This window comes from Eubalaena glacialis, chromosome 14 (genome assembly GCF_028564815.1).
Source record: "Eubalaena glacialis isolate mEubGla1 chromosome 14, mEubGla1.1.hap2.+ XY, whole genome shotgun sequence".
Classification (NCBI taxonomy): Eukaryota; Metazoa; Chordata; class Mammalia; order Artiodactyla; family Balaenidae; genus Eubalaena; species Eubalaena glacialis.
The window spans coordinates 49,480,119-49,504,971 of NC_083729.1; the positions used below are offsets into that span (position 1 = coordinate 49,480,119).

Consider the following 24,853-nt stretch of genomic DNA (forward strand, 5'->3'; position numbering starts at 1 on the left):
TTATAACTCTAAAGGAAAATAAAAAGCAGCAACATTCTACCACATTTACCAAGATGGCTGTGGACACAAATAGAAGACCATCACAACCTTTGCCTCCATATGAAGAAGCTTGTTTGCTTCTTCTCCAGAGCTTGCCTGGCTACCATTTCTTTCTGCAAAGGGGGAAATGTCATCATAAAGAGGGACAAGCAAGATGTGTACTGCCGGTGGACAGAATGTTCTCTGTGGGCTTATCAGCCTAAAAGAGGGAGATAACTGGAGGTGAAGGGGACACCGAGTGGTATGCAAAGTGGGAGGGAGGCAAGGCAGAATGAAGCCTTTGACCTTGGAAGAGCTGAGTACTAGTGGAACGGAGGGAGGGAGGGCGAGGGAGAACTGAATGAGAAATTCCTCGCTGTAATATATTCGGTAAAAATGGGGCTGTCATCTTGAGCTACAAGTTAGAAAGTTATTACTTTTAATATGCCACTACCTTAGGCCTATACTGTTATGTAAAAGAAAAATAACCTTGTGTGACAGTTTAACATTGATCGATGTGCCTGCCAAATGCAAAGAGATAAATAAGCAGGTGATGAATAAACAGCACTTCAAGTAAAGACATTACGCTGCATGCATAAAACGGCGCCAGGCACCTACGAGCTGTGGGTGGCCGAAGGTTGGCCATTTCATGCCCACTCAGTAAAGCAGACTTAATCGCTTCCAATATTTTCTGTTAAAAAGCACGCTTAATGAGCCAATTTCACAGGCCCAGAGAAACTGATTATTATCTCTGAGTTCCAACAGAGTTGGTTGTTTTCCAAGAGCCAGGTTGTTTTGTTTTGTTTTTTTTTTTCTTGATGGGATAAAAACCTTTTTTAAAAAAGAGAGAGAGAGAGAGCAAGAGAGAAAGGGAGCGATAGAAAGAGGGGGAGCGACAGAGCCAGCCAGAGGGCACAGGAGGCCGGCTCACAGGGGCGAGGTGGCCACTAGATGGCAGTGTTACCCCGCAGTCAGCGCCCCAGACGAGGCTCGGAACTGGGCAGGAGGCTTCGGCTGAAAGATGGCACGGTAAATAAAGCTGAAAGCAGCTGCCTGAAGAGTTCATACCCTACCCTCCGCCCTCCGTGGACCCTTTGTCCACAATTATTCCATCCGCCAGCCCGTACAAGGCGAAGAGACAAAAGGGGCAGTCCCCGAATGGCCTCCCTCGTGCTAACAGCCCAGGTCTCTGATTTACTCTTCTCTGCAGCAGCGTTTCACAAAGTACCGAGGTCCTTTACCCGGTTAGGCTTAGTTCTCCCTGGTGTTTTTCACCGTGAGGGGTTTGCAATCGCTGTACCCCTCACAAGGGGCTTAAATCCCAGGACGATGTAGCAATTTAGCTTTTCACCATTTACTTTGGGGCAGATTCCTTTTTTCTTGCCTCTTTCTCTTACACACTCTTTTTTGCCCTTTTAGTAAAAAGTGTGGAGGAAAGGAATTCAGCCTCAAAGACATATAGGGCCGCCTAGAGAAAAGACTGGGAGAAGGGAGGGGGAGAAAACACCCCCTCTTAGGAAGCCAGTTGTCCTTCAAACAGCATGATTTCGCGTCTTCCTTCAAGTACACAACAACATGGTAAAAGCCACAGAAGCAAAGGGTTATTTTCACCAACTGCAGTTATTCAGTCGCCACTAGGAGGGAAGACCCAGCAACCAGATCTCAGCATATAATTAACTCAGATATTTAAAAAAAAAAAAAAAAATTGAAATGAACTGTTGTTAGGTTCTAAATTGAGATGCAAGTTAATTATTTATGAATATTCATAGAAAACTTGAACAATTTCCAAACTTGGCCTTTAATTTCTCATCAGTTAACCAAATAATTGATGGGGATTTTTTTTTTTTTTTTTTTTTTTTTGGTAAGATAAATTTTTCTAGATGTGCAATGCAGCTATCAAATCCATTAAGCTTTTTGTAATTCATTTTGTCTTCTGATGAATCAAAAGGGAATGGACTTGGTGACAGAGGAAAAAAATCATTTTCATCTCTTATCTTTTCCTTCTAGTCACCTATAAGAGAAGAATGAAATCATACTCAGCAAAGATTGGGCAATCATGAGAAAGAAAATTGGAGTATTTGAGGAACTTTCAGAAGCAGCAGATAAAATTCAACTTTCTGTAGGTGGATGGGAAGTGTTTAGAGATGGGGAGGTGGGCACAGAAATGGAACTAGTTAGAATAAGAAGGTACCCAACTCCCAAGAACTTAGTATAGGTCACTGTTGCCACTATTCTCATTCAGTTACTCTGGACAACACCAACAAAAACCCTATATGGCCCCAAGTTTCACTTCAACATTGTAGTCCCTGCCTACCCTCCACCACCGAGGCACCCAGCCCCCTCTCCACATCTCAACCTCTTCCATCCCACTGCCATGGGGCAAGCTCCCTCTTCCGAAAGAAGCCAGCTACCAACCAGAAAAACTCACCTCTGCTGAAATATTAACCATCAGCTACATGAGATTTTCCCATTGACGGCAGAACTTGGTGTCTAAAGTACAACCAAGCTATTCATTAGGGTCACGCAAAAGAAAAGTCAAAATGGCAAACACATCTGGATACTTCAGTTAAGTCTTCCACTGAACACAAAATGCAGCAAACAAAATAAAAGGGTTAAAAGGAATGTGTAATAACCCATATCAGAAATCTGTCATTGTGGTGATTTAATTCACCCAAAAAATCCTGTCCTGTTCTGTGCCAGGCACTGTGCTGGGTGCTAGAGACAGAGGACAAAGGCTGGTGCATTGTCCTCAAGGAGCTCACTGGCTGGTGGCTCCAGCACAGCGACAGAACAGAGAATCACCGGGTGCCCAGAGGTGGAGCCCTCGCCCAAACTTGGGAGGTCCTGAAGGCTACTACAATTGGGAGTGAGTTGGTAGAGGGTAAATTAGTTTCCTAGGGCTTTCCTAACAAATTACCATAAACTGGTTAGCTTAAAATGACAGTGCTGGAGGCTAGGCAGTCTGAAATCAAGGTGTTGGCAGGGTTGGTTCTTTCTGTAGGCCAAGAGGGAGAAACCATCCCATGCCTCTCTCCTAGCCTCTGGTGTTGCAGCAATCTTTGGCATTCCCTGCCTTGTAGATGCATCACTCCAATCTCTGCCTCTGTCTTCGGAAGGTCTTCTCCCCTGGGTTTCTCTCTTTTTCTTATAAGGACGTCAGTCATATTGCATTTAGGGGCCCACTCTAATCCAGTATGAATTCATTGTAACTAATTACATCTGCAAAGATCTTATTTCCTAATAAGGTAACATCCTGAGGTTCCTGGTGAACATGAATGGGCGGGGGAGTGGGGGGGGGGGACATACTATTCAACCCAGTACAGAGGACATTTCAGGCAAGGATGCCAGAGGCCACAGAGCATCCTAAGAATTGTAAGTGGTTCCTTGCAGTTACAGAGTAAGATGCAGGGGAAGTGTAGAAAAAGTTAGATTTGAAAAGAGAGGCTGAAATGGATCAAAAAGGATCTCATGTGATATATTAAAGAGTCTGAACATTGCACTGCAAGGTGGTTAAAAAAAAAATAGGTGGGTTTTAAGTAAGTAAATATTAAAAACACACTCTGGCAGGAGTATAGATATTTAGAAAGAAGCACAGTTAGAAGCAGGGATACTGGCTGGGGTGGTAGTTGCACTAATGCAGAGTGAGACTCTATAATAACACGGTGTCAGTGGGGATGAAGGGAGGGAACACAGGTGAAATTTTTTTTAAAAATTAATAAATTGTAATTGACAGAATTTTAAGTGGGTCGAATTAACAAAATATATGTTGTTGAAAAATGAGGGTGTCGGAAGCTGAGAAGGGTCCTAGACTTGACCCAGAATTCTGGCATGAGCAAGGACAGTGATTATCAAATCTTTAAGCAAAGTCAGAAATAGATTTTTAAAAAGAAACAGACTCGAACACATTGAAAACTGGTTCAATTTTGTGTATGTTGAAAATATACATATATATACACACATATATACAAAAGTTGGTATATGTATAAGAGAGGCTGGGATGGAAATACAGATTGGGATGAAGAGCCCTCAAATTAGGTTTGAGCAGGAGCTCCCTGACAGGGTAGGAGGAGAGGCACAAGATAGGAGAGGGTTGGAAGAAGGAAGGAACAGTTCTCAGTGCCAAATGCTGAAAAGAATTCACAATAGGACTTTGAGAAATTCAAAGAGAAAAGAATGGAAGAAAGGATATTTAGACAGTGAGTCCCCCCCTTCCTGACACTTGGCTCTAGAGGGGAAAGGAGAGACAGAGCAGATGGTAATGGGAATACTGGAAAATAAAGGCAGATGTCACTGAAGGACGGGTTGATGTTTTGTTTGCTTGCTTAAAGAGTTAAGCATTTTTATATATAGATATGAAAGTCCTGTAGAAAGGAAGAGGATAAAAAGACAAGTGTAACACGGAATAATCAAGAATGTAAGACAAACCCATCAGACCTGGGTTATCTATCTCACTGGGTTGTGGAGAGGAAAACATGAGATAATGATGTGAAATCACTTTGAAAAATCAAGTTGGAATGGTGCAAATTCAGTTACTATTTTAATAATGGTGTTTTCAGTGATGAAGTTTTAAATGCGTGATAGTTTTTGTTTTTATTAAGTTGGCATAATCTGCAGAAGCTACAACTGTCAACACAAACCCCCACTCTCCCCTGTTCAGGCCCGATACAGACACTCTGAGGCTCTCCTTGTCTAAAAGCCATCCCATGCAGCAAGGTTTCACTGCAGAGAAAGAGAGAGCATTTGGAGATTTGGCACAATTCAATATTCTTCCTTTTTCCGACATAGAAACCATGGCATATGATGCCAAAACTGTACTTTCCAAAACCCATCATAGATATATATTCCCTAGATTTATATCAATTAGATCAAGGTTTCACAAATCTATAAAGAAGTGCACTGCAAAGCTTTCCCTCCCTGTGGCATACTAGTGGATTTCTACTCTGACACACTCATGGAAAACACCAATAAAATACTTAGTTGATAACTAAGGTGAGGCTTTCACCCTTTTCCAAGATCTCTAAATAATGAAGATACAGCTACAGACAGCAACTTGACCCACTAAAGAGATTATGAAGAGGGAGACAAAGAGCAGTAAGTAATTCCACTCTAGACAGAACACTTCATTAAAAACAATCCTCAATAAATATTAAAACAAAGGTACTTCTCTCTCATTTATCACCAACCCACTTACCTTTTACTCATTGATATGTTCAATGACCAGTGTGTTTGCAGTACTTATAAGTACTCATGTTCTATCTTAAGTGGTCAGAAAAATGATCGTAAAACAAGATCCTCAATTGCAATAAATAGAACACTACACATTTAATACATGCCAGCAAAATGGGCTGCAATATTAAGTCAAATAAGACCAGAATTCAATTCAATTCAGAAAAAAAAAAACCCTGAAGCACCAAGCTAATCGTCCCCTCTGATTTTTTTCCCCAGTGTATGAAATGTATATGCTCATAATTAATGTGACATACGAGGAGAGTTTGTATGGAAATACCAAAGGAAAGTTAATGCAATGCACGTGATTCTTATCAACCCTAATATAGCAGAAGCTCCTATCCGTTTCATCAAGGTTCAAAACATTTTAAAACATAGAGTAGTTCAAATCAATTCTCTGCTTTCTGTGTAAATTCAGAAAAAAAGAGTTATTTCTGAGATCTAAGATTTAAGCTAAGAAGCAAAATCATGAAGGTCACAGAACTGCCAAAAGTGCAGATATAGCAATGGCTCTAATTATGCATTAATTTTACATATTCTATACGTGAGTACAGAAAAACTCAATTGCTGTTGTATTTAGAAAACTAAAATAATGCATGTAATTAGAAAGAGAAAAGGAAAGTAACTTAAGAGTGGACACAAAACATAATTTTCGGAAAATGCAAAAACATACAATAGATTCGCTACTTGAGTTTCTCAAATGGAGACTTCTACTTGAAGTCCTGAATTACGAGAGATATAAATTTCTCATAATATTAAAAACAATTACCCATGATTTTTTTTTTAATCTATAAAGTGAGCAGATGCCATTTTCACATTATTTCTATAGAATTATTAGGATAGGAATAAGTAAACTGATTGGTCAAGAGATTACCCTTATATTGAGATAAAGACTATAATTAAAGAGAGATCTCTGTGAAGGGTCATAATAATCAAGATAATATCTTGGTTAATATATTTTAGAAGCAAAACTAACAAGCACTGTCAGTATGCTATTACACTCTCCTACATAAATACTGTGATTCTGTCTGTGAAGCACATTGGTATGAAGTGCCAAGATTTCCATATTTAATGTATTCCCAAAAAGTCCAGATTAAAATATATTAATATATTAATATTTTATAGGAATATATACATGTAATATATATAAAATATGTGTGTGCATGTACATGTATCCCTACCCCCAGGGACTGGGAGGAAAAGCTGTGGCTTTTTTTGTTCTGAATAGATTACTTGTGCCTGCGTTTTCATTTCTTACTCTCTTTTAATTCACAGATGAGTAGGCACTAGTCCATTAAAAGTATGTAAGGGCCCAATGCACCAATAACTAATCTTGACTGAACTTAACACTATATCTATATCCACATAAAATGTTTTAAAGTCTATCTTACTTGAAAATACTAAAAGATGTATCCCGAGACTGTTTATCAAGGTGATAGCCTGGAACATAGCAGGTGCTCAACAAAGGCTTGTAGAGAGAGAAAAAGAATGTGCCAACAGGGAGAAGTCACCATCCCCATGTTAGGCACTGCACTCTTCCTTTCTGGGCCCTCCCTTTGACAGCCAGTTAAAAACAGCCAGTTAACTTCTCATCAGTTAGCAGATTCCACTCCGTATACCTTACTACAGGCACCTTAATGGGTATCCCTTTAAAAAGTGAAAACAAAAACAAAAACAAATACAACCCTACTTGATAAGAGTGTCTTAAATGGTGGCATCAAAGAATCTGTGGTATTACATGGATAAGAGTATAGAGCTAGGTGATCCTTAGCCCCTTCAAATGCCCTGTGCACACTTGACCTCACTCAGAGATACACCTATCCTGGAAATTCAAGAGGAAAGGGATGGGATCGCATTATTCATCAGGCAACACTGTGGATTTAGCTATTTCTTACCACTTCATTTTTTTCTAAACCAAAGAAATGTTCAGTTTCAAACTTTACTTTAATCCCTTTGATGAGAATATTTTGGAAACTGGAATAACAAGTATCAAAAGAATAGATTGTATGATTTTTTTTTTTTAGCTTTCGTAACATGGAATACCAAAATGCCATTAAATTTTGAGCCTGAGGAAATACACATCCTAACAAAATGGTCAGATTTCCACACCACTAGGCATGTCTATTGGAAGCTGTGTTCACTCCCAGCGCAGGAAGTTACAAACTTTAACTCTCTGTTTCCTCACCTAAAAAACACATAGAAGTAAACCTCAAAAGTTTGTATTGAGGATTGCAAGAATGATTTTTATAGATTAATCTAGGTATTCTATATATGTTAGACTCTTTCTCCTTGACCTTTTCTCATTAAAAAGAAAAAAAATTCTATGCTTTCTTAAACAAGATATAAATAACAAAACTAATTTTCCTTGACTTTTCCCAGCCAAGTGATAGTAATACATTATTTTATAATATAACCATAAAATAGTGCTTTGCTTACCTTTTTAAAAACTTACTCATATAAGATACACAAAATTTTTGTTTTCATCATTTATGGAGAATAGTTTTCCAAAGTATATTTTTTCCCTTTTTAATAAAATTACAAACCTGATGACCAAATATATGCATATTACAGTGATTTTAAAAATACATTAAAAAAGCACAAAGAAGAAAATTAAAATCACCCATAATCCTCTTACGCAGAGATGGTTATTGCTTATTTTTGGGATCTTTATTTCCACTCTAGTAATTTGAATGGGATAATTCTCTGCATGTTGCTCTGTAACCTTTTTACATTTCTTAATATTTTATGGACATTTTGAAGGCCTGAATATTCTTTTTTTTTTTTTTTTTTAATTTATTTATGGCTGTGTTGGGTCTTCGTTTCTGTGCTAGGGCTTTCTCTAGTTGTGGCAAGCGGGGTCCACTCTTCATTGCGGTGCGCGGGCCTCTCACTATCGCGGCCTCTCTTGTTGCGGAGCACAGGCTCCAGACGCGCAGGCTCAGTAATTGTGGCTCACGGGCCCAGTTGCTCCGCGGCATGTGGGATCCTCCCAGACCATGGCTCGAACCTGCGTCCCCTGCATTGGCAGGCAGACTCTCAACCACTGCACCACCAGGGAAGCCCCTGAATATTCTTAAACATTCTACATAATATATAATATAAAGATCATTTTTATGGCTGCCTATTATTTTATTTCCTGGATATACCATAAATTATTTAATTGAAGCCATACTGTTAAACATTTAGGGCTGCTGTTGTTTTTAAGCAAGATTGATATATTGAACCACCGGGTACCCATGACCCAGCTTCAACAATTATCAGCTCATGGGTTAGTCTTATTTCATCTATACCCTCACCCATTCCCCACTGTACCTTTAAAAGATAAGAACTTTTTAAAAAACATAACCACAATACCATTATCACACCTCAAAAAATTAACAGTAATTCTTTCATATCATCAAACACCCATGCAGTGCTCAAAAATCCTTGATATTCCCTCCTTCCCTCTTTCTCCCCCTACTGCCTCTCTTAATTGCTCAAATCAACATCCAAATAAGGTCCACACATGGCAAATGATCAATAAACCTCTTTTAATCAATAGATTCTTTTCCATCTGTTTTTTTAATTCCCTTGCAACTTATTTGTTGGGGGGAAAGAAGAAAAAATTGGTCAATGCATCTAGAGTATTTCTTGTGTCTTGGATTTTGCTGACTGCATCATCATCGGGTCATTTAACATGCTCCTCTGTCAACTGTATTTCCTAGATATAGGAACTTAGAATTTTGCTCAGATTCAGGTTCCATGTTTTGGTAATACTATTTCATAGGTGGCATGGTGAGCTGCCATCAGGTGGTACATAATATTGGACTGCCTGTCTTTTAACTGATGTCAGTAGCCATTGATAATCAATACCTAAGGTCTATTAATCACTATTAGAGTGGTAATATTCTAATTAAAATAGTTTTGCTAATATAAATAATATACAATAGGGACTTCCCTGGTGGTTGGGAGTCCGCCTGCCAATGCAGGGGACACGGGTTCAAGCCCTGGTCCAGGAGGATCCCACATGCTGCGGAGCAACTGGGCCCGTGCGCCACAACTGCTGAGCCTGTGCTCTGGAGCCCATGAGCCACAGCTGCTGAGCCCGCACGCCTAGAGCCCACGCTCCGCAACAAGAGAAGCCACCGCAATGAGAAGCCCACGCAATGCAAGGAAGAGTCGCCCCCGCTCGCTGCAACCGGAGAAAGTCCCCGCGCAGCAGCGAAGACCCGACGCAGCCATAAATTAATTAATTAATTAATTAATTTTTTTTTTAAAGTTAAAAAAAATAATAACATACAATAGTTAAAATCTTACAGTTAAATATTTGTTCACATCTATGTGTGCATGTTTATATTTAAGAAAAATTCCTAAAAAACTAAATATCTGAATTAAAATAAATTTACATTTGAAAATTTACATTACCATACATATTGCCCAACTTACTGCCCTCCAGGAAAGTTATAACTAAAGTGAATCCCAGTGTTGGGTTCCTACTGTTTTAAACGTTTCTGTTAATTTATCAAAACTGTGAAACTCATTGTGGTTTATTTTGCAATATTTTGCTTACCAATAGGACTAAGCATGCTTTCCTTAAATTTAAATTTGTATTTCTTCTTTTGTGAATTGTCAGCTCTTGTTCTTTGATAAATTTTTTTGTTGGGTGTCTGTATTTTTTCTTTTTTTCCCCTGGTTTCTTAAATATATTTACTGAAGTGTTATGGAAACATGATCTGTGATGAGTAGTGGTACTATAATATATAAAGACTCCATGTACCTGTAACATCCAATTGTTCTCCATGCTGTGTTTGCCCAGCCTAACATTTTATTCAAGGTCCTGGTCAAAAATGGCAAAGCAGACACCTGCAAAACATGCTGAACATGACAGACAAACGATTTCAGGGAACAGCATTTTAATTCATCACAATGAAGGACTGAGGTAACTGGCCTGGTCTACCATTACGCTCAGCAAATGATTTTCATTCCAAATCTGTTTTCCTCTTATAATTTAAACATTATGTCAACTTATTTTTCAATAGTATTATGCTTAAAGAACACCGAACATTATATACACTAAATAGAGTATGCCTTAAAAAAAATCCCTGTACCACCATGTAAAAATGATAGTTTCATTCACCTCTTTGCTTTGCAAATATTCTTTTCCCCCACAAAGAATGATAAGCAATAAGTATTTTTATTATGATGCACTTAAAAGGTAATAAGGAGGATATCACAGTTGAATCACTACAGATATAGAGGTTTACTATTGTCATTTAAAAGCCCTGTACAGATCACATGCCTTAGAACAGGCTCTAATTCTGGAATAAATAACCACAGAAGCAGTCACGCACGTTCAGTCCAACTTTCCAAATACACCTTTCTGAAAAGGGGAGTTAAAAGTAATTGAGGGGCTTCCCTGGTGGCGCAGTGGTTGAGAATCTGCCTGCTAATGCAGGGGACACGGGTTCGAGCCCTGGTCTGGGAAGATCCCACATGCCGCGGAGCGACTAGGCCCGTGAGCCACAACTACTGAGCCTGCGCGTCTGGAGCCTGGGCTCTGCAACAAGAGAGGCCGCGACAGTGAGAGGCCCGCGCACCGCGATGAAGAGTGGCCCCCACTCGCCACAACTAGAGAAAGCCCTCGCACAGAAACGAAGACCCAACACAGTCAAAAATAAATAAAAATTTTTTTTAATTTTAAAAAATTAAAAAAAAAAATACTTGACCTATAGAAAAGTTCTGCTCATCTGGTAAGAGTGCCTTATTACATAGTATATCTGTTTTAAAATAAGTGTTTTAATGGTAGCCATAAAGTAAAGTCAGTAGTTCTCAACAGGGGTGGGGGGATTATTTTGCCCCCCAGGGGACATCTGTCAATGTCTGGAGACGTTTTTGTTTGTCAAAAAGCAGTGGTTGGCCGCTGAGGAGGTGCCGCTACTGGTATCTAGTGGGTAGAGGCCAAGAACCTACAGAGCACAGCCGCCAACAACAGAGAACGATGGTGCCCAAATGTTACCAGTGCTGAGGGCGAGAAACCATGCAGTGAAGTCAACACATCTAAAAAGAAATATTCAGGCCTTCCCCAAAACAAATATTTTTTGCAATCTCCAATGTACTTTCCTAATTTATATTTAACTGAAATTGGATTCAGACACAATTTACACAAATTCACTTGATGAAACAGGACTGACAAGACGTACTGTCTCACAAAGCTTAGTTTCATAATCAGAGTTAAATAATTGCCCACTTAAATATCCATGAATTTATCATTCTTTTCTTAAGTAATCTAGTAGCTTATTTATACCTTTTGGGGAAATTCTTAAGAGGCAGTAGTAATTTCTTACATTTGATCGTTAATGTTTAGAATGTATATTTTTGTTTTAACGATTTCAGTAGGAGAAAAAGTACACTGTGAATACATATTAGCCATATGGAAAAGACAATGAGGTTTAGTAATTAAAACTGAAAAGGTAAAGAACTATGCAGTAATTAGAACACTGATTAATCAGCTGATAATTTTATCTTGATTAATGCTGCTGGTTTCTCTTCTTATTGACCTAGGAAAGGTAGGTTTAGACCAATTAAATATAAATTATTCTCCTTTTTTCACATTCTGGGAAGCTTCCAGTATTCTAAGTCACACTACATTTATAAGAAGTACTATTGAAATGCTCTTACTAAATTGGGCAGCTCAACAAAAGATAGAATTAGGTTCATGTTCCAAACATGTGATGCTTTTATCTAAGGCTAAATTATACTGGTTTATTTCAATATTATCCAGGGAATATTAAAATTAGAATAAATTGCTATTTTTAAAAATCCTCTGATAACATTCAAACAGTTAATAAACAACTAGATACCTTATTCGCCTTACCATGTCTAACATGAGAAATTAAGAGAACTGAAGTTGAAGAATATAAGTAGTTATTACATTCAGGGTCTCACTTCATGGAACCTATGCTGGTTAATGGAAAAAAAATTGTTCTAGTATTAAGGAGATACATTCATTAATTCTTAGCCAATCAGTTTTCTTTTTTTCTTTTGCACTCTTACAGGCTTTATTGAGATATAGTCAACATATAACATTGTGTAAGTTTAAGGTATACAATGTGATGATCTATGTGTATGATGCAAAATGATTACCACAGAAGGATCGTTAACACATACACCACCTCATATAGTTACCAATTTTTGCCTGTTTGCATGGTGAGAACTTTTAAGGTCTACTCTCTTAGCAACTTTCAAGTATACAATATTGTTAACAATAGTCATCATGCTTGATATGAGATGCCCAGAACCAACACTCACCATTTATTATATGTTTAATATATGCTGTGCTTTAAGTAGATTGTGTCCCTTAATTCTCACTGCTCTATGGAGTAGGCACCATTATTCCCATTTACTGTTAAAGAAACTGGACTCAGGGGTGACCAGTTTGCCTGCAGGTACACAGCTGGAATGGGGTAATTTGCAAGCTTCTATGGGGCACAGGAAAGTGAATAAGACAAACCATGTATTCAACGACTATATGTCGCATAGGGTAAAGCAGATATGCAATAACTGTATTTATTTATTGTATCTAGCCAGAACTAGATATTAAAGTTACCATTTGAGATAAGCATTTTAAAAATTGTTATATCTACTTTGGTTAAATTTAGTTGATGTTTGTATTCTTTTAAGACTTTTAAGAATACATGGCTTTATAGTATTATAAAGAGATCAAACTAATATATATATATATATATAGACACATACACACCACCAATGTTTCTTTGAGGCCTTAGAAGTCATATGAAGGTGATGTTATAATAAAAACAGCAACCACAATAAAACAGCATTACCTAACATTATTTGAGCATTTTCTCTGAGCGAGGCACTTTGACAAATGTTGATATTTATTGCATGATTAATCCTCAGTCTAGTGAGTTAGGGTCTATTTTAGCCTCATTTCATAGATGGGGAGCCAAAGAAGGGTGAAAAAGAAGGCAGGATATGTTGGGATTGAACTCAGGAAGACTGACCCCACTGTATCTGTTGAAGGTAACTAAAGCATAGGGTCAGTGAGGAGGATGTGTGGGACCATATACTGAAGGATCTGTGGGCACTGTGCAATGAATATATACTTAATTGCGTTGGCTATGCCGAACTATTAAAGGTTGAAAACAGGAGAAGTGAATTTTTTATAACATGAACAATATTGTAGTAAATTAACACTATCAGCAGTATGAAAGAGGAACTGGCAAGCTACAAGCCCTACAATTTGCTTATCTCCTTTCAGCCTCATGGTGTGTGTGTATGTGAAGAACAGATAATAAGTCACTATGGGGAGGGGTGAGATAGGAGTAGGGGATTAAGAGACACAAACTACTGCGTATAAAATAAATAAGCAACAAGGATATATTGTACAGCAGAGGGAAATATAGCCATTATTTTGTAATAACTTTAAATGGAGTATAATCTATAAAAATATTGAATCACGATGTTGTATACCTGAAACAAATACAATACTGTAAATCAACTATACTGTAATTTTTAAAGTCAATATGGCTGGAGGCGAGAGCAACTGGAAGACAAACATAGGAAGAGGAGACTGGAAAGGTAGATTAGGTCAAGATTCTGCAGGACCTTGATCGCTAATAATTTAACCTTTATTTTGTAGGCAGGCTTTATCGTATTTATGATCAAATATTAAGTTATGTGCTCAATTATGTTTCCCTTAGTATCTAGCATTGGTTAATTGGATTGTACATGTGGTAGACAAACAGTAAATGATTGTATTGATCTATTAATAAATGTTACTTTATTAATTAAACGTTAATTTATTATTTTACCTGTAGAGGACTTGATCTAATCAAAACCAGCAGAAACATGGATTTCTATGAAAATATAACCTATGTCTAGAAAATAATAACCTTCATGTTCTACAAAATCAGACAGTAAAACTGACAGATTTTAAGATTATAACCCATGAAACTTATAACTAGAGCACATCAATTTAAAAAATCCTAATTTTTAAAATACGTGCACAGTTTAAAAGACATTAAATACTTAATAAATAAGGAAATACTACGACAAATATGGGACTTTACTTTTAAATAATTATGGGTAAAGGTAATTTGATGGAAGGGAGCATAAGGAAAGCTTCAGGCTGCTGAATGATGTGAAAAGGAACAAAATGTACACAGGAAAATTGTTCAATTAGCTCATCCAAGACAGAGCACATGGGCAAGTGAGCCAGGCAAAGAACTTGCAGCCAGTGGACATCATGGACAGTACTCTTCTCCTCCACGCCTTACATGCTCAGCTGTGTTAGTGTACTTTGAGTCTAAATGTTGTTACTTGCTGGTGCAAAATACGAATTGCACATGAACCCACATAATTTCCATTCTAAGCAGATCTCATTCCCATATTTACAAATTGTGTAAGAGCTAATTAATGTTACAGAAGCACACATATAGCAGGATAGACTAAAACTGGAAGTACTGAATATTCAAATACTAAGCAGAGATTTTTTTTTCCTTTTTTAAATTAAACATACACTGAAGAATAGTTATATAACATGTGAATACATATGAATGAAAAAGAGCTATACAACAGGCAGCCACACGTGGGTCACCACCCAGCTTCAAAATAACATTACTGGTATTTTTGATGCCATCTCCCTGATCACATCTCCATCAGTGGCCCACACTCAGAGGTAGCCGCCATCCTGAGTTTAGTCCGTATCGTTCCCTTACCTAATTTGTAGTTTATTCTAATTACTATCTTGTTTGATTGTGCGTATTATGTTTTGTTTTATAAGTGAAATCATATTGGATGTAATTTTTGCCTTCATTTTTCCATTAAATATTATGCTTTTTAGATTTAATTGTGATAATGCACGTAGTTGTAGCATATTCATTTGCATTGCTGTATCATATTGCATTTCATAAAAATATCAAAATTCATTTATCCCTTCCACTATCAATGGACATCCGGGATATTTTCTACTTTCTTGCTATTATATACAAGGTATCTATGCATTATTTTACCTGTCTCCAGGTGCACAGGTACAGCATTTCTTTGGGGTACATACTGCTCCACTGTAGGGAATTTGCATGTTCCACTTTATTACAGAATACAGATTGATTTCTAAGGTGGTTTTAACTATTTTCATTCCCAAATACATTGTATGAGAGTTCCCACTGCTCCACAATGCTACCAAAACAAGATATTGTAGATTTTTTTTTAACTGTTACCAATCTGGTAACTGTAAATGCTATCTCATTGCCATTTCAATTTGTATTTTCATGACTGCTAATAAAGTCAAACATCTGCTGTTTACTTGCAAGTCACGGATCCTTTAATGTGAAGTGCACATCCAAATCATTTGTCCATCTTTTCTTTGGCATTATTTGGCTTTTAAATACAAATTTGTAGAACACCTTTGTATATTACAGATTCTAATCCCTTGCCACTGCACGTATATGTTGTTAGTACATTCTTCCTGGTTTTGGTCTATTTTCACTTTTGTCACATCTATTGATAAATATTCGTAATTTTTGTGAAATAAAATTTGCCTTTGCAGTTTGCTAATTTTTTTTCATTAAGAACTCTTTCCTAAGCCGAGGGCATAAATATATTCTCCATTATCCTCCAAAAGATCAGAAATTGCCTTTCACATTTAATATTTTTAATGCACGGACCTGATCTTTGTATATGGTATGAGAGGTAAGGAAATGATTTCTTCTTTCCCATACTGACAAAGAGTTGGCTCAGCACAATTCACACAACCAATACTTTCCCCCACTGACCTGCAATGCCAGTGCTGTCTTAAAGAAAGTGTGGGTCTGTTTCTGGACTCTCCTGGTTCACTGGCCTATTTGGCTAAACCCATTAAAACAACAAATATCTTAATTAACCTAACTTTATAATAAGAATTAATATCTGGTAGGGCATGTCCCTCAACCTCGTCCTTCCTCTGCAGAAATATCTTGGCTTTTCTTGCCCTTGCTTTTCATACACATTTTAAAATCACATTATCCAGTTCCATACACCCACCCCCAAATTATGATAAAGCTTTCAATATTTCACCATTAAATATGGTACCCTTTTTTTTTTTTGTCAGCAACTCTTTAGCTGGTTAAGAAAGTTTCTTTTTCACCTTCTCTGCTAAGAAATTTTATCATTATTTATTATTGAACTGTATCAAGTAAGTTTTTGGACCTATATGATGATCCCATTGTTTTCTGATGCTGTGCCAATGTTACATTCCTATTAAGATAAATTTTGCTTACCATATAATACTGTTACACTGGTTGATTCATTCTGCTAATACTTCAAGTTTTTAAATCTAAGTTCTTGGTGAAATCAGACTGTAATGGCCCTTTTTTTAAAAAAAATACTGTCTTTGTCTCAAAAATATAAGTTGAGTAGTAGACTCCTTTTTTCTCTCATCTGAATGAATTTTATAAGATTGGAATTTTCCATTCCTTAAAGCTTTAGTAAAATATTTCAATAAAGTGATGGGGTAATGGTGAGTTTTGAGGACATTAACTACTGATACAATTTTTTAATGGATATAGAGCATTTGTATGTTCTTTTTTTTTTTCCTGTTTTGGTAATTTATGCTAGAAATTTGCCATTTTCATGTTTGTCTCAAGTTTGGCAGCAAAGAGGTGTCACTAATGTCCTATTATTATCTTTCTAAAAAAGGACGAATTTTTCATTCTCTAATCATCTGTCTTCCAAATGAGTTTAATCCATTTTGGCTTTTAACTGAAAGGTTTAGTTCATCCGTATTATGATTAAATATACATTTCCTTAGTTGGTGTTTCCTTTTTATCCCTTTTTTTCTGTTTTTTTTTTTTTTTACCTATTTGACTTCTTTTTTTTAATAGATCTTTATTGGAGTATATTTACTTCACAATACTGTGTTAGTTTCTGTTGTGCAACGAGGTGAATCAGCCATATGCATACATATATCCCCATATCCCCTCCCTCTTGAGCCTCCCTCCCATCCTCCCTATCCCACCCCTCTAGGTCATTGCAAAGCACTGAGCTGATCTCCCTGTGCTATGCTGCTGCTTCCCACTAGCTAACTATTTTACATTCGGTAGTGTATATATGTCGATTCGACTCTCACTTCGCCCCAACTCTCCCCTCCCCGCCCCCGCCCCGTGTCCTCAAGTCCATTCTCTATGTCTACGTCTTTATTCCTGCCCTGCCGCTAGGTTCATCAGTATCATTTTTTTTTTTTTTTTTTTTAGATTCCATATATATGCATTAGCATACGGTATTTGTTGTTCTCTTTCTGACTTACTTCACTCTGTATGACAGACTCTGGTCCATCCACCTCACTGCAAATAACTCAATTTTGTTTCTTCTTATGGCTGAGTAATATTTCATTGTATATATGTGCCGCATCTTCTTTATCCATTCATCTGTCGATGGACATTTAGGTTGGTTCCACATCCTGGTTATTGTAAATAGTGCTGCAATGAACATTGTGGTACATGTATCTTTTTGAATTATGGTTTTCTCAGGGTATATTCCCAGTAGTGGGATTGCTGGGTCATATGGTAGTTCTATTTTTAGTTTTTTAAGGAACCTCCATCCTGTTCTCCATAGTGGCTGTATCAATTTACATTCCCACCAACAGTGCAGGAGGGTTCCTTTTTCACCACACTGTTTCCAGCATTTATTGTTTCTAGATTTTTTGATAATGGCCATTCTGACTAGTGTGAGGTGATACCTCATTGTAGTTTTGATTTGCATTTTTCTAATAATTAGTGATGTTGAGCATCTTTTCATGTGCCTCTTGGCCATCTGTATGTCTTCTTTGGTGAAATGTCTATTTAGGTCTTCTGCCCATTTTTTAATTGAATTGTATTTTTGATATTGAGCTCCATGAGCTGTTTTTATATTTTGGAGATTAATGCTTTGTCCGTTGTTTCATTTGCAAATATTTTCTCCCAAAAGGGTTGTCTTTTCGTCTTGTTTATGGTTTCCTTTGCTGTGCAAAAGCTTTTAAGTTTAATTAGGTCCCACTTGTTTATTTTTGCTTTTATTTCCATTACTCTAGGAGGTGGGTCAAAAAAGATCTTGCCGTGGTTTATGTCAAGGAGTGTTTTTCCTATGTTATCCCCTAAGAGTTTTATAGGCTTACATTTAGGTCTTTAATCCATTTGGAGTTTATTTTGTGTATGGTGGTAGGTAGTGTTCTAATTTCATTCTTTTACATGCAGCTGCCCAGTTTTCCCAGCACCACTTATTGAAGAGGCTCTCTTTTCTCCGTTGTACGGTCTTGCCTCCTTTGTTGTAAATTAGGTGACTATATGTGCATGGGTTTATCTCTGGGTTTTCTATCCTGTACCATTGATCTATATTTCTGTTTTTGCACCAGTACAATTGGTATTGATATTTCCCACATCGTAATTTTCCATATAATAATTTGACAGCTATACCTTTTATCTTTTTGTGGCCGCCTTATTAACTTTAAGAAGCATACTTAATTTAAAACCTGAAGATAACCAATCTTTTTAAATTCCCCCCAAACTTTATAAGAAACTTGGAACACTTTAACTTCAATCACCTTCTCCAGACAAATACTATTTTGATGATAATATTTTGTTTAATTATTCCTTCAAATTGGACTTATATTATATAGTCTATGTTTGTTTAGATTTTTCCACATAGAATTTCCCTCTCCCTCCCCTCCTCTCTCTCTCTCTCTCTTTTTTAATCTTACACTTCAAATGGGATTGATCTCCTTCCTAAAGGACCTATTAGAATTCCCTTTGGGAAGGGACTATTGGTGATAAACTCTCTCGGCTCATATTTTTCTGAAACTTTCTTCATGTTGCCGCTTTTTTGGAAAAGTTTTCCAGATGTATAATTCTAGATAGTTATTTTCTATATGCACTTTAAAGATACAATTCCATACTTTCTTTCACCTTCCATTATTAATTGCGATGTCAACTCAGTCTAATCACCTTTTCTTTGTGTGTGAACTGCTTTCACTTGCTGAGTGGTTTTTTTATACATTTTCTGTGTCAGTATTCCGCAGGTTTGGATTTAAGTTTATTTATCCTTTGAGACTTTCAAATCTGAAAATTAACTGTTTTCCATCAATTCTGGAAACTCCTGACCATCATTTCTCTAAGCCATACTGCTTTCCATTCAATTTTTCCCTCTGGGAATCCAGTTAGATACATGTGGTGCTTTTTCCCTTATTACACATCATCTTCCATATTTTTTATCCTTTTGTCTTTCTGTGCTGTATTCTGGGTAATTTCCTCAGATATTTCATTTCCCTAATATGTTTTTTAACCTCTGTATAGTTTGCTATTTAACTCATCTTTTGAAATTTTTAAAAAATTGTGAATATTATATTGTTAATGGCAGATGTTTCATATCTGATCATTGTGTAGTTTTTATTCATATTTTCCTACCTATCTTTTAATTTTAAACATATTTGTATTTTATACTTGTATAATATTTTATTTTTATTTTATATTTGTATAAATTATCTGAAGTCTTTTCAGATTTAATATTGCTATGCCTTGTTTCTGTTGGCTCTCTTTCATGGTGATTTATTTCCTTGTGTGTATGTATGAGTTTTAATTTTTGATTATGCATTTTCTCCCTTGTAACTCTATCTTTGGGAATTCTTTGAGGCTTGAGTTGAGACTAATTTCCTTTAAAGTGGACTTCTGTTTACCTCCATGAAGTCCCAGACCATTAAATGAGGTCCTATTTTAAAATAAATTCTTTGCATGAGGTTTTCCTATTTGTTTGTTTTGTTTTTTGTTTTTCCACAGAGGATACATTAATTCAGGTCCAAACAAGGCCAGCTTGTGCTACAAAGTCTCAAAGATGCCCTGCCACCTATCACCAAAGTTTGTATAGAAAATTCCTCCTGTTTATGAAAGTTTATTCCTAATTCACTCTTAAACTGAAAGTGTAGCACTTTAGGTTACCAGAGTCATGTAATAGGCTCCCAAAAGCCCTCCTGCCTTACGTCGGCAGTAGATTTGTTTCAAGTCCCGTGCACCTTGCAGAGACATCCAAACCAAAGGTCAAGATCACCTGTGGTGCAAAGGCCTCCTAGGCAAAGATCAGCGTTAGTACTAGTGTGTCTTTCTGGATTCCCACCATCACGTTATTTTTGGATTCTGAGGAGATCGAATTGTCTTGCTAGCTTGCAATATAATTTTAAAGTTTTATTTTACCTCTAAATTTAAATGTTTTCACCTGAAGTGTGGTTCAGGGTATCTCGTCAGCATATTAGCAGAAGGGCAGTCAAGATTCTCTTCTTCTTCCATTGGCTCATATAATGAATCCCCCAAATATTTGGTGGATGAATATTGGCTGAATAGGTGAAGGAGTTGATGGCCCAATAATAGCTCCTCTATACCATCCTTCAGTACCAGGGGAGGGTATTTTAGGCTTTACAGTCCATGTGGTCTCTATCTCAACTACCAAACTCTGCCTTTTTAGTTCAAAAGCAGCCACAGACAATAAATGAATGAGGATCGCTGTGTTCTAATGAAAAAAAAAAGAAAGAAAGAAAGAAAGAAATCTGTGCATTATCTAAGTAAGTAGTGGGGAACTCCCACTGGCACAGGAAAAAACTCCATTTATCTAAGCACAGGAGTAATGTCTTGAGAAATGAAAGATGTATTATGAACATTTCTCTGAAGTAGACAGGCATGGTGAATCTCCACCCTACACACCAACTTCCTATGAAACCAAAGGAACTAAGAGGGCACATCCATCTTTCCAGCTGCCCTCTGAGAACTCACATTCCAAAAATCTATCCAGTAATCCCTCATCAGTGGTAAAGTTTGCACTGGGAGCTGTATGTCATCAGCTATATTGTGTAAAATTTTTTCGAAGAAAAGAACAGACACTCTAGTATTATTAGAAAAAGAGTGTGAATTATGTTACTTGGGATTGAATATAATGTACGCCCTTGAACTGGGCAACACTTAAGTGATTCTCAGATAGCAAAATTGAGATTAGAAAGGTTTCTCACTTGAAAATGACCCTTTTGGTGTTTCACAAAAGAGAAACATAAATTTAGCACTAAGTATCTTTGTAAGAGGCCAGGCATCCCGTGGAGTCATGCTTTAACAGTTTGATCATTAACCTGGTCTGGGACTTTCACAAATTTTAGTTATAAATTATAAAACATAAGAAAAGCTTCAAGGTTTATAAAATAGTGTTTTCCTTTAACATCAATGACCATAAATAACAGCAACAATTCATTTTCATGGACAGCCAAAAAAATCCAAACATGACAAAAATATCCAGGATTATATTACCTTTGCAGCTGATATTCTAGGAGAATAAATGTTCAAAGTAATGGTTAGGAACATCTGTTCTTTTTAGACATGTTGGTCAACTTTTGTCTGGATTCCATATGATATTTTCTAGTTTAAGGAAAGAAAAATATGAACCACTATTCTAACGCAATACTACTCAAGTAGAGTTTAACATTTTCTATCAACTACATACCTGTGTCTGAGTCCCCAGACCGGGCAGAAATGTGGTCAAGCTTATTGGTGAAATCTGGGCTAGCAGGTAAACACTGCCCTAAGTGGTGTTTCCCCACTTCTCCCCAAACAGACTATGGCAGAAGACGAAACACAAAAACCCGAAGCCCTGTGCTTCTCTCTCTAGATCTAGACAACTCACAGTTACCATATGCTTCATTAACGCCACTTCTTCAAGGGTGCTACATTTCATAACATTTAAGACCTTAAATTCTCACCCAGAAAAAAAGAGAATAATTTTTTTTAAAACCGCAACGATAGACAGATGTAGTGGTAAAGGTGACATATTCTTATGCAATATTGTTAGTATATTATATGATATGATTTATAATAGGCTTTTTAAAAATTTTTCTAGCATTTCCACATTTTCTACATGGAACGTGATTTACTGTTATAATCAAGGGAAAACACACACACATACACACACCAAGAATGAGGTCAGTGTTTAAGGTCCAAATTTGCCTTCAGTTTACCCCATGCAGCTTGGGGTGGCTCTCAAGCTTTGCGGGCCTTGTCCATCTGTTGGGGAATCCACTCCCCCACCCCAGCTCCGGCTCCTGGCATCCTTCTACTCTCCCCTTGTCTTTCAACATAAATCCCTGACCTGACTCGCCAGGTTCTCCTCAATGTGTTGCATTACCAACCCCACGACAACAGTTCCAGAAAAGCTCAGTGCTGACTTTATACTCTTTTCCTTCTCAGAAAGGAAACTGACAAAAGGGGTTCTTAGAGAGGCACAGTCCTGTTTCTTGCTAACTCCCACCAGGGGAAGGGGATCAGTAGGAAAAACGAGGAAAAAAGTGCAGAGTTCCATATGATGGATAGTGGCGCAGTATGTTTACTTATGAATGATGGTCATCAATTGCTTAATACTGGATGCTGGGGATTTACAACCACGTAAGTCTCAAGAAGCGGTCATGTGCATCTTATGTAAACTGTATCTCAGTAAAGTCGAAAGGAAAAAAGAAAAAGACCTTATTACTAGAGGAGGGGGATGAGAACCAGCAGCACGATATCTGTCCCACCTGTTTCCCCTGGAACCAGCTCCCATAACCCAATCTACAAGTTATCACGATCTTTTAAAGTTCAGACAGTAGACTTCACTTGATCCTCAGAAAGTGTTTAACCATCTTACTGTACTGTAATTTAACTATGTCATGGGTTTTACCTATTGCTTTATTTATGGAGAACTAGAGGTGTCAATACAAGATTCCTCAAACTTTGCTACTCAAACAGGAGACTTAACCAGCACATCGATTTCACCTGGGGACTTGATAAAAATGCAGAAACTCAGGTTCCAGACAAAATCTACTGAATCAAAATCTGCACTCTGAAAAGGATCCAGGTGATTAAAATGCACTGTTTCAGTGCTAGAGCACTGATACACTCTTTTAAACACAAACACAGAGGAGATTAATAATATCAGTAAAATAGAGTTGAGAGAGTTGTGTAGTTTAGAAAAAGCCAATTCAGGCACCCTGGTACGCCTCCTCACCAGCCTATTATTATAACTTTGCACTGTAAGTTCCCTAATAACAGGAGTCACCTTTTGTGATACTGTGATTTGTAATAAATGTATATTTGGTCTTCATCCCTTTTCTGAGCTCCTAAAACTCTTAGTATGTTTTAAGTAAGGAGGGTGATAAAGGTATCTTGTTATGTTAATGGGGTGACTTTTGGAATGTTGACAGATCACCTAAAGATGGGGGCTGATTACCAGAGGAACCAACCATGTGATTAAAAGCTTGGAACTTTCAGTCTCATCCCCTTGACCTCCCAAGGGAAGAAGGGCTGGAGGTTGAATCCATCACCAAAGGCCAATGATTTAAACAATCATGGCTATATAATGAAGCCTCCAAAAAATCCCAAAAGGTGGGGTTCAAAGAGCTTCTGAGTTGAGATCTGGGGAGAATGGCAAGCCTGGAGAGGGCATGGAAGCTCCGTTCCCTTTCCCCATCCCTTGCCCTATGTTTCCTTTCCATCTAACTGTTCTTGGGTTATATCCTTTTATAAATAAACCAGTGATCTAGTAAGTAAAATGTTTCTCTGAGTTCTGTGAGCCACTCTAGCAAATTAATTGAACCCAAGGAGGAGTTTTGTGGGAACCTCTGATTTATAGCCAGTGGGTCGGAAGTATAGGTAACAACCTGGACTTGTGATTGGCATCCTGATTGGAGAGGATCACTGGAATCTCCAATTTATAGGCAATGGGTCAGAAGCATAGGCAACAGCATGGGCTTGCCGCTGGCATCTGAAGTGGGGGAGAGGGGGCGGGGCGCAGGGCAAAGTCTTGTAGGACTGAGCCCTCAACCTCTGGAATCTAACTCTATATCTGGGTAGAGGGTCAGAATTAATTTGAATTCTCAGGCACCATACTGGGGTTCGAGAATTGCTAGGTGTTGTGTGGGAACTACCCCCCCCCCCCGCCAACACACACACACATTGGAATTGGGTCCAGAAACCCATATAAGACCTTTCAATTCATAGCAGATATCATATGCCTTCATGTAAGACCTTTCAATTCATAGCAGATATCATATGCCTTCATATAAGACCTTTCAATTCATAGCAGTTATCATATGCCTTCATATAAGACCTTTCAATTCATAGCAGTTATCATATGCCTTCATATAAGACCTTTCAATTCATAGCAGTTATCACATGCCTTCATGTAAGACCTCTCAACTCATAGCAGTTATCATATGCCTTCATGTAAGACCTTTCAATTCATAGCAGTTATCATATGCCTTCATACTTATCTAGTAACTGTTGCACAGCTCCCCTTTCTTCCTTCAGCTCCTGAGATTTTCTCATCTAATCAATGTAGATCTGATCCTCTAAAATTAAAGCAGTATCTTCTAGATTAATTTAACCTTCTAAATATAAATATTCAGGAACAAAATTTCCTCCCAAAACAAAAACTCAGAGGAGTTGCTAACAGAGTATATTGATACTTACTCAAACCAGAATAATTTAATCTCTGTATACAAAAACATTAACATTAAAAATAATTATGTCTAACTTCCATAAAATTGTAACACAATTCAGTCCTTCTGATGAGCCCAACTTTTAGTACTAAGAAGGAAGTCACT

The 24,853-nt window shown here is 37.3% G+C and overlaps 1 pseudogene; it reads left to right on the forward strand.

Moving 5' to 3' along the window:
* The first annotated feature begins 969 nt into the window (after nt 1-969).
* LOC133104973 (lethal(2) giant larvae protein homolog 1-like) overlaps nt 970-24,853 on the forward strand; it is a 123,210-nt pseudogene continuing 99,326 nt past the window's right edge.